Genomic DNA, 10,783 nt, shown 5'->3' with positions numbered 1-10,783 from the left:
TAGAGCGCTACTTCGTCGTTATCGCTGATTTTCGTTCTATCGATCAGAAAAGATCAATAATATCAATTATTTCGCCGTGCACAAATCAATAATAGTTTTGTTCCGATGTATTAGTTCCTAAGCTACAACAAAAATCCTATTAAAGCGCATTGTATGAATATTTACGCTCATTGTTCTCAAAACAAAAGAAGCGCTCCTAGCGTATCCCCTTTTTCTACATTCGTATGACAGAGAAAATCTAATGGCGTTTCAATGCGTTTGCACGGAATTGAAACTCGTAGGACGAATTTAGAATCAAGAACCAGTATTAGATTTTAAACAATATCTCAATAATTTGTGAATCTTTATCAAATCCAACGGTTCGTATGGAAAGGTGAATAAATTTAGAAGTCATCTTTGGCAGAAACATTACATATGTTGTTCAAACCCTTTCAAAAAAGAGAGGTAAAACGCGGGTTGTGCTTAGAAGGACGGAAATTCAGATAAACGTGGTAGATAATAAGTCCAACCTACCGCATTGATTCGGATATTTCTAACTAATCGATCTGATTTCTGATTTCCATGATTTCTGAATTTCCCCTCTTCTTTTTTGATTCAAGCGATGCTACGGAGCCAAGGTCTTAAGTTTGACTTAGTTAAACAAAATGCAATATTCTAGGTCAGTGGCTCCCAACCTTTTTCGAGTACTCCTTGACAAAAAAAGAAAACATCGAAAGTGGAATCATCTAATTTTCAACGACTTTTTTTTATAACGAACATACTTATCAATGAAAACGGGTTTATTAAAAAACACATAACATTCAACATAAACGATCGTAAATGTTTTATTTTTTTTGAAGTAGGACAACGTCTTTGATTTATATATGGGGGTACACTTTGTGAAAACCGAAAATGGAACATGTAACAAATTAAGAAAGATTTTGAACGCTAATAACTCAGCTGCCCCTGGTCCAATTTCAATAACTTTATCACCAATCGATCAGAAATATGGCTACGCATCGATAATAATGCTTTCGAATGTTGAGTTTCAACAAGAAACTATTGAAAAACTGGTAAATGTCCAGCCATGTCCAAAAGCGTCGAATTAACTAACAAATCCACCAATTACCTACATGCATATGCTGCTTCCCCAGCACAGTCGTCAGAGAGTAGTAAGTAGACGAAACAAGTCGAAGTGGCATTCGCCTCCGATCCTCGGGCGCGTGCGAATAGGGAGGTTGGAATTGCGTAATATTTTGCACACTCATCGCCATACTCAGAACCACACGCTCCCAACGACCACACCACTGTTTTTTGGTGTTCGGTCGTCGAAATTAGTAGCAGCAGTAGCAGCAGTAGCAGCAGTAGCAGTGCTTTCGGCGTGTGGCGTTGAAAATTGTTCTCCAGTAACAACGAAAGGCTGCCTGTAAGCAGCGAGCTGCAGAGTGCACATAAGCAACCATCAAAGGAGGATGAAGCTGCACCGCTATGCTATGGATCGGAATCAGTAGCTCTTCGTGAGTCGCTGCGGGTCGGTCATCTATGCCAAACGACATACAGCTCGACAGCCTCATCCGTGTTGAACACCCAGTTCAGAATTACTCAACCATCACTACAAAACGGTCCTTTTCAGGGACACCAAACATTTGTTAGAGTATTATTTGGACATTGGTCAAGGTCATCAGTTCTTGCAAGTAGCTAGCTATCAAGGCGCAACCTGTCTATAGAAGGTGTGGAATTGTAGGCCTGAATATATTGGTGAAATTAGTTTTTCCTCGGCTTTCATTCCACACGATTCGTTTCTTTCGTTAAATCAATCACCCTTGTAAAAAGATTGTTTCAATCGGCGCTTGCATATGAAATTTAATGTGGATTATAGAATTTTTTTATGTTACCAAAATGTATGAATGGTTTGCCACTAAATGTTGAGATAATTTAATGATTATTGAATTATCACATTGTATACCATGAAAAAGTTTGTGAGTTTTTGCCTGTTTTCAAAAAAGGAGTTATCTTAAAAAACAAATTGCCAGCGGGTATTTCCCGGCGACTTTACAAATAAATAAAATCAAACAAAATCATCATGCAGAACTACAAAACCAGGATTTGTTTACTTCATATTTCAAAAAATTGCTTTCGAGTGTTAAGCCATCGTCTTCCGCAAATTTTAAATTTTTCCCTCTACCAATACATACATCAGGGCTAGATAAATCTCCACAGGATCTATAGAATCCACGCAATTTAAAAAAAAAACAAAATGCACAGCATTACGAAAAGAGGTCAGGTTTCGACCAATAGCAGATAGATTTTAATTCTAAACAAGCCAAACGATTGGAAATGTATCTACCAATCTGCTAAAATGAACACTTAGGTAATTTTCAATAGGTCACTATTGAAAAATACCAAATGTCCAACTGTTGCAATGGTGATCAAAATTATCACCGAATGTCTGAAAACAGCGCATTCTCTAACACAGACTTAAAAATCGAATTCGATACGGTCCCACTAAACGGTGCTCATTCAATCACCGTAAGTGGTGGTGTCCAGTCCAGCAGCAACAGCAACAGCAGGATTGCTTTCAACAACAACAACAACAACAACGAAAGGCTGCCTGCATGCAGCGAGCTGCAGAGCTCATATGAGCAACCATAGAGAAGGTGGAAGAAGTCCCACCGCTAGGCTAGGATCGGAATCAGCAGCTCGTCGTGCTCAGCTCAGCATTACTCAACCATCACTACAAAACGGTCCTTTTCAGGACCACCATAAATTTGTTAAGAGTATTATTTGGACATTTGTCAAGGTCATTAGTTCCCGCAAGCAGCTAGCTATCAAGGCTCAACATGGTCTCTATATAAGGTGTGGAATTGTAGGCCCGAATGTATTGGTAAGGTAGGAAGTGTTATAAATCCAATAGAATTTGAGAGAAGTGGGAATAATTCGCTTTGGGTGTATATTCAGTCCCCAGAAAGCCAATAAAATCAAATTTGTGAGAAAATTAGTTCTCACGATTTCAATCTCTCGAAGTCCCTACTTTTTTTCATATTCTGTACAAACGATACATTCCGCCCCGCCCCATTCATATAATTCGGAAGGAAATCCTGTGAGGGGTGAATTGAATACACTTTAATACCAACATGCACAAAACTTAAAAATTCATAAATAACAAAAAATCAAAATACACCTTTTAAAGTCGGGTAGATGAATCGAAAATACTCAAGTTGACAGTCCCTTGGATTCTCTTCATCAACTTTCTCTTTGAAATAAATACTACAGATTTGATACGCTTACAAATAAAAAAACGGAAGGGTTAAGATAATTGATGATTGATCAATTAAAAGAACTAAATGCCCTTAACATTTGTTCCGTCCACTAGCGGTCCTACGTCAAGCTTCCGTTCGTGCCCCTGGGCACAGACCCTTCTACTTTTTAATTTGGAGCAAAAATCAACATTACTAAATAAACTATTAAAAGAAAAAAAAGAAAATGGTATGCTCTAATTAACATTATGTTTTTCACTCACATTTACGTATGTTCCGGGTCTTCCAGAGGACCGCTTCGCTGTCCCGTGGGTCAAGATTTTTGTCCCAGATCCAAATTTATTCATATATCAACTATTTTCAAATGAAAAACAAAACTGCCATTACACAGATAGCAACGCTTGGGTCGGTTGCTATCGCGCAGCTATATTTCTCAATTACTTTTTCAAAGGGACGTATCAGCTTTAGTAAACAATGCATTTGACCGCCGATTTGGCGTAATTGGTAGCTCGCCCACGCATGCTAACACATGGAAATTTTCCCCTACCTGCTAGTGATGTTAGTAACTTCGAAAAAGTAATCGAGATTTGTCAACTTGCTGTTCACCGATAGGCAGATTGTTATTTCCCGCACTTGAATAACAACCCCCGGTGCGGTTGCTGCGTTAAGGTGGAGGTTGCTAAAATAGCTTTAACAACTCATTGGTGCGGGTGCTCTAGAGAGACCTTTCAGATGGCGAATAGTTTTGACCATGGGGGGTATATAAATGGTGATACAGCTTTGTCACTATATAGGCGAGGAGGTCGCGGTTTTAGAGCAAATTGTAAACAAACTCGGTCGCTGTCCCATACAAAAATCCAACATGGCTGAATCGTGAATTTGACACATTAGAACACCTATATGTAGTCACCGTGGTTTTAACCAAAACTGTACTGCTCGGTTGCGCTCGTGACCACATAGAAAGCCCCGTGGTGAGTTCAGATGGTAAGTATTTTAGTCAAAAATACGCGAGTGATTTTAATTTAACAAGATGTTGTGACTTTTTCAATTGGGAGCAATCTTGACATAGTGACATAGCATTCATGCCTCTTTCGCTAAGTTCAAATCGATATAAGACTAATAGCAACAATCAATACGAAACTAACGATTTTAAATTGGCTCACCACACACGCTATGTCTGAAGGCACTTTTTTTGCAACTTTCATGTACCTCAGTTTTTTCATCACATGAAGTTAATATTGATCCTAACAATCAAATCTGTGAAGGTTTTAAAATATTTCATCTTGGGTTTTTTGAGAAAAAGTGCTTTGAAGTATAGTTAGGCGTTTATGAAGGCGTATATGGACTATTGACGATAAAAAACTGTTAAGGATAGAAACAAATTCAGCTGAAAATGATTCAAAAAGAGATTAAAGTTGTCAAAATACTACGTTTCACTGGAACAGTAAGATTCCCTCTTCGGTACCTAAGCTATCGTAACTTTGTCATGTTTAAATAAATAAAATAAGTTAATAACAATGGTTTAGTCTCTAAATTTACTATTATTACACTAGTTTACAGCATATTTGAGCTTTGTCGCTGATGGTCATTTCCCATGTAAAATCGTGCGATGAATTCAAAAATGTAGTCAGAAAAAATGTCAGTCGGATAGTAGCATCCAAAATCCTAAAATCCAAATCTTTAGCTGATGATGAAAATTGCATCCCTGCAAAACTACACGTTCATCAAGCACCTACAATGGTGACCAGCGAATCCAAATTGCGTATGCTGAGTCGCATTTGCAGCAACCACCCAATTTGAAGCGTTATCGGCGATCACATTTCATAAGAGAAGCGTAAAAGAGAAAGCGATATCACAACAAATTCTCTCTATCATATCTGTTTTCTAAGACATGGAGTGTAAGTTGTTCCACCAGCAACCCAATGAGACAGCTTATAGAAGTTACATTCAAATTCAACTCCATGTTCATAAGTTTTTCCTTGACTTCGTTGAACTTCGATGAAATTCTTCAAACTTTCCTGATGTTCTTAGAACTTCTTTGAAGTTCACATAGCGTTTCTGAGTTTAGCATTTCCTGTAATTCTCAGATATTTCTTTAAGTTCCCAGTATTTTCCTAATGTTATCAAATTTTCCCTGTGGTTCACAGAGCATCCTAAAGTTTACAAGCATTTCCTGGCGTTTAAAGAAATTTTTGCGGAGTATCATTGAAATTCATATAATGTTGCTATAATTCACAGAACTCTCTTGAAGTGCGTAGAACTTACCAGGCAACCATTGCACTCCCCTGAAGGTCACAAAATGTCCCTTTTTACAAAAGTTTATAGAACTTCTCTGAAGATCGAAGCATATCCTTAAAGTTTAAAGAATTTCCCTGAAATTTGAAGAACTTCCCTAAAGTTCAATAAACTTCTCTGAAAGTTACTAAAATTCACTACAGTTCCATATAGTTTGCAGAATTTCCTAGAAAGTCGCTGAACCTTCCTGAAAGTTCCCTTCGACAAAATATGCGAACTGCAATGAAGATCCAGCAGTTCTGTAGTAATTCAAGGTGAGGGCTACCTAAACTCACTAGGCAAGAGTAGCTAACCTCATGTGAGTTTAATTCCTGTATTATCGGCGTTATCGGTTAAACGATTTTCAAACAAATTCGTCGTGGTTGCCAGAATTTATTTTCAATCTCGCCGCTGAGTACGGGACAAAAAAATGTACCTACTATCTCCTTTATTGAACTTCAATAAAAATCTTTCAACGATCGTCGCTACTAAAGTGGAGTGAAATTTTTTCTTGACAGAGTCGCTTTTTCGAAGAACAAAAAACGAACGCTCTATTTTCTTCGTGATTTTTTTTTAATTTTCCAGATTTTCTACACAATACATAGGGAAAATGACGGCTTCGGCATGACAGACTATTTTCGGCAACCCAAATTGAAACATTATTTTCACTGGATTTTCTTACGAAAACACTTCGCTGAATGCATGCAAACGATTCTTTATGCTTTCAGCTTCAATTTGACTATATTTTTACCACTGAGAAAAAGCAATCTAGCAGGGTTTTCTTGAAATGAAACACACGCACTACAAATTGTAGCTGATTTCGAGTTGCCGATAATAGAACAGCAGATTTACATGCAGTTCAAATGGAACGGTTGCCGAAGAAAAACTGGTTGCCGACAATACTCGCTCTCACTAGAGAAGATTGGAGCTTTGTAAAAGCGTTTCAAAACAGTTTTTGACAATTCTTTCGACTGAAATTGTTAGAGCAGCTGGCAGCAAAAGATTGTAAACAAACCAATACTGCATATGTGTGCGTTCCATAGAGAAAAAGGCTATATAAAGAAGGTCGCTGCTTAGGTTGCCGAGAATACGTAAATTCCCCTATATAAAAAAAACACTCGGAACAGGACAAAAATCAATGCCTACTATGATTATGTGGCTGTCCTAAACTGTCCTGCTCGTCTTTTATCTTTTACTCTTATGAGGGAAGAGAAATTAAACAAGATGTTGCTATAGCAACAAATATTAATTGATTTTGCGTAAACGGATCAATACGAATCTTACTTGAGAGTCAAAGAGAGCTCTTTAAAGTCATTTGGATTAATTCAATCAACTTTTAAACCTTATTTAACTCCTAAGTTCAATTCGTAATAGTTTTGTATCGTCAATAGGGCCGTATACTCCTTCATAATCAGCTTTGTAAACTTCAAAACACTTTTTCTCAAAAAACCCAAGGTGGAATATTTTAAAACTATCACAGATATGATTGTTAGGATCAATTTTAACATCCTGTGAAGAAAAAACTGAGGTACATGAAAGTTGCAAAAAAAGTGCCTTCAGACATAGCGTGCCACATTAGTAGCCTATTGGTCCCAAGCAAACGATTAACGTACCCTATTCTAGTCGAAATTCTAGTACTACGCAATGTTTGTTTTGATTCGCTATGAAAGTTTGACAGATAAAATGAGGGGTTATTGGTTTTTCATATGTTTCGAGGGGTGATTCGACAAGCTTGGGACCGAAGATAGTACCAGAGGTGAGCCAAAAAGTTGAGTACGTTTCTTCGGGACCTACTTGTCTTAGAGTTACCTCTATGCTAATAGTACGTTCAGACTACTACTACTAGCGCTATCTTGATGGAGGTTTCTGTGTTGCAATTATTTGACAACCGTTATAACATGTTATAACTCTCCAGTCTGTACAGCGTTTAAAACACCTTTCCTAGTAATATAAAAACAAATAATAAAACCGCTTTTTTTTTTTCCCTTTGGTTTGTTTTTTCCGTCGATCTTGTTTTCCGTGCTGAGCACCAATGCTACCGACGTGCCAGGAAGGCAGCTCCCACACCTGGGCCCTACCTATCGACCCATCAACTCATGAACCGGGGACCAACGGCTTTACTTCCCATCCGAAGGAAGGCGTGATCAGAGATGTTATGCCTCAGAACATCCCGGCGGCGCCGACTGGGATTGAACCCAGGCCTTCTGGGGTGAGAGGTAATCACGCTTACCACTACACCACCGGCGCCGTTAAAACCGCTTCAACTGAGAGTCCGCTTCAAATGAGAGTCCAAAATATTAATTTGTTGAGGAAACACATAAAACCCAGATCTGGGTTTTTATTTGTTTACAACTTTTGCATCAAATGGACTTAAAGGATTTTCAAACGATTCAATTGTTAATCTTACATATTCAACAATAGCCAACAAAAAAGTGTCCTCATGCCTTAGGGCCCATGCATTAACTATGTCACGCTAAATCGAGGAAAAATTTACCCCCTCCCCCCTATCGTCACGTTTTTCCCATACCTAATGCATTGCTTGTCACAAAATCTTAGACCCCCTCCCCCTCCCCCGTTAGAGCGTGACCTAATAAATGCATCGATCCTTAGACGCACGAAAGTATAGACAAAATTTTCTTTATCCCCTATCTTTAAACATAGGATAATATAAAAGTTCTTTAATGTCAAAAGTTGCGTGAAAAGCACAAAAAAAGACATCTTAAAGAGCAACTCTACAAGTGGCATCTTTTGTAGTTTCACACTTCTGCAAGCACTAGTCAAATGGAGCAACTGAGGGAATAGAACTTCTCAAGTGGAGCGACAGACAGAAAATAAAACAATCACAAAACTTCCACAGCATTTGGGTACTTTGGAACCTTTTTGCAAGTAAGATTGGTAAGTCTCGATCTTATACTGTCTGTCTCTATCACTCGATCTGTCTATCTCTCTCTCTCACTTATGTGACTCAAAGCGAGCTTTGATGAAAACTTTTCGCCTGCAGCTTTGTTCCCGCTAGCTGCTGCATCCGTGGCTGGGTAGCATCTTTCAAGTTTCTTATTGTCCCGTCGCTTTTCTTTACAAGCCTTCTCACCTAGCCGAACACCCGCCCACCCGCATGATGACGCAAACTTTCAGGGCTTGGTAAATATTAGCTCTCGTTCCCTTTGTCTCTCCATGCTCCCACTAAGCGTTTTACTGGGACCGCTCGGAGGAATTCTGAACAAGAAGGAAAATTTTAATTACTGGATCATATTTCCCTCCATCTTACGGCTGGCAACAGTGCAAACAGACACATCCTTGTCGTCAGTCCTAGAGTCTAGCATCTATATTTATCCGAAGCGAGCTTCCCGAGCCAAGTTGGTATCTCTTGCTGTCTCTGTGCCAGAGCAAGAGCACACTGGCAGGAAATCTTTTGAAATTTTCCTCCCGGGGACAATCATCTGGATGAAGGTACCGGAGACGATGGTGCGAAAGGCGACGGGGAAGTGTTGTACCATTAAAAGCTTGTTGCTAAACTGACGTTAGTGGTGCTGTTTTAACTAATTTTACGACCGAGTGGTATAATTGCATTGGGATTTGGGAAATAGATTTTAAACGAGAGTATAGTTCAAAATATGGATGTCGTTTGTGGTTTGACCCAGTTCATAATTTTTCTTCTTCTTGCTGGCTTTGGAAGATCCCTAGGGTTATATAATTTGCATTCGTGTGTGTTAATATTATACATGAATACAGTAAGCCGAGAAAATGTTCAATACGACAAGGTCTTCGATTATAAACGGGGCCTAATATGTGAAAGTAAAAGAATAATTTTAGATAGGGGAAATGACGGCTTCGGCATGCCAGACTGTTTTCGGCAACCCAAATTGAAACACTATTTTCACTGGATTTTCTTACGAAAACACTTCGCTGAATGCATGCAAACGATTCTTTATGCTTTCAGCTTCAATTTGACTATATTTTTACCACTGAGAAAAAGCAATCTAGCAAGGTTTTCTTGAAATGCAACACACGCACTACAAATTGTAGCAGATTTCGAGTTGCCGATAATAGAACAGCAGATTTACATGCAGTTCAAATGGAACGGTTGCCGAAGAAAAACTGGTTGCCGACAATACTCGCTCTCACTAGAGAAGATTGGAGCTTTGTAAAAGCGTTTTAAAACAGTTTTTGACAATTCTTTCGACTGAAATTGTTAGAGCAGCTGGCAGCAAAAGATTGTAAACAAACCAATACTGCATATGTGTGCGTTCCTTAGAGAAAAAGGCTATAGAAAGAACGTCGCTGCTTAGGTTGCCGAGAATACGTAAATTCCCCTATTGTTTAAGAAATCTACAACTCTAAAATAGTTCAGATCCTGGGAAAAATAGTTCTTAAAAGTTTTGAGACGTAACTTTACTATTTTTTTGGGATACATTTATTAACAGTAAATAAATTATTTGGTCTGACGTAAAATAATTTACAAAATAAATTTAAAACAATTAAACCATGATTTACAAATAAGCCGGCACCGGTGGTGTAGTGGTGAGCGTGACTGCTTTCTCACCCCAATGGGTCTGGGTTCAATCCCAGCCGAGGTCAGTGGGATTTTTCTGAAACCTAAAAATCTCTGGTCACGTCTTCCTTCGGAATGGAAGTAAAGCCGTTGGTCCCGGCCCATGTGTGTTGAATTGGTGCGATAGGTGTGGAAGCTGCCTTCCTGCACATTCGATTGCCGTCAATGGATGGCAATCGATGTCCGTCGGTGATTGGCACTACATTGCGGAACAGAGACCGACTTTAAATAAAGGAAATAAGCAGTTAATTTACAAATCACTGAATGTCGTTGATATTATTTGGAAACTAAAATATTGTCAAGTTGATTAGCTGGGTGCTTTTGATCACTGATATTTCTCATTAACTTAAAAGATCATTCAGCATAAACAGTATTATATCTGAATCTGATCAAAAATAATGAAAAACCTCAGGGATCAAACACCAAATATTAGCAGATCAATTGACACCATTTAAAAAAAAAATTAAAATTCATGGGATTTTCTGTTAACTACATAATTTGACATAAATTCACACGATATTTCATGTAAATTTAACAACAACAAGCTTGCAAACAATTTCGTGCCAACTTTACGCCAATCGTATAATTATTATTTGTATTTATGTTGTGAAAGCCACCCTAAAACTCGATCATTCACTCTCTATTTTCTCTCCCGTACGCAATTGTGCACCAACAACCAGATGTTTAGAGTGAATAGGAAAGGCTTTAGCGTAAGGTCGAA

At 38.4% G+C, this 10,783-nt stretch overlaps 1 protein-coding gene across 4 annotated transcripts in view; it reads left to right on the top strand.

Moving 5' to 3' along the window:
- Nucleotides 1–10,783, top strand: part of Fas1 (fasciclin 1) — a 564,588-nt gene that overhangs the window by 229,729 nt on the left and 324,076 nt on the right. The gene's annotated exons all lie outside the window — the stretch shown is intronic.

Source organism: Ochlerotatus camptorhynchus, unplaced genomic scaffold (assembly GCF_037179485.1).
Source record: "Ochlerotatus camptorhynchus isolate MF236.1 unplaced genomic scaffold, CSIRO-AGI_Acam_v1.1 ptg000336l, whole genome shotgun sequence".
In the NCBI taxonomy this organism is placed as follows: domain Eukaryota; kingdom Metazoa; phylum Arthropoda; class Insecta; order Diptera; family Culicidae; genus Ochlerotatus; species Ochlerotatus camptorhynchus.
The sequence above is the reverse complement of the archived record's forward strand: the minus strand, read 5'-3'. Positions and strand labels throughout refer to the sequence as shown.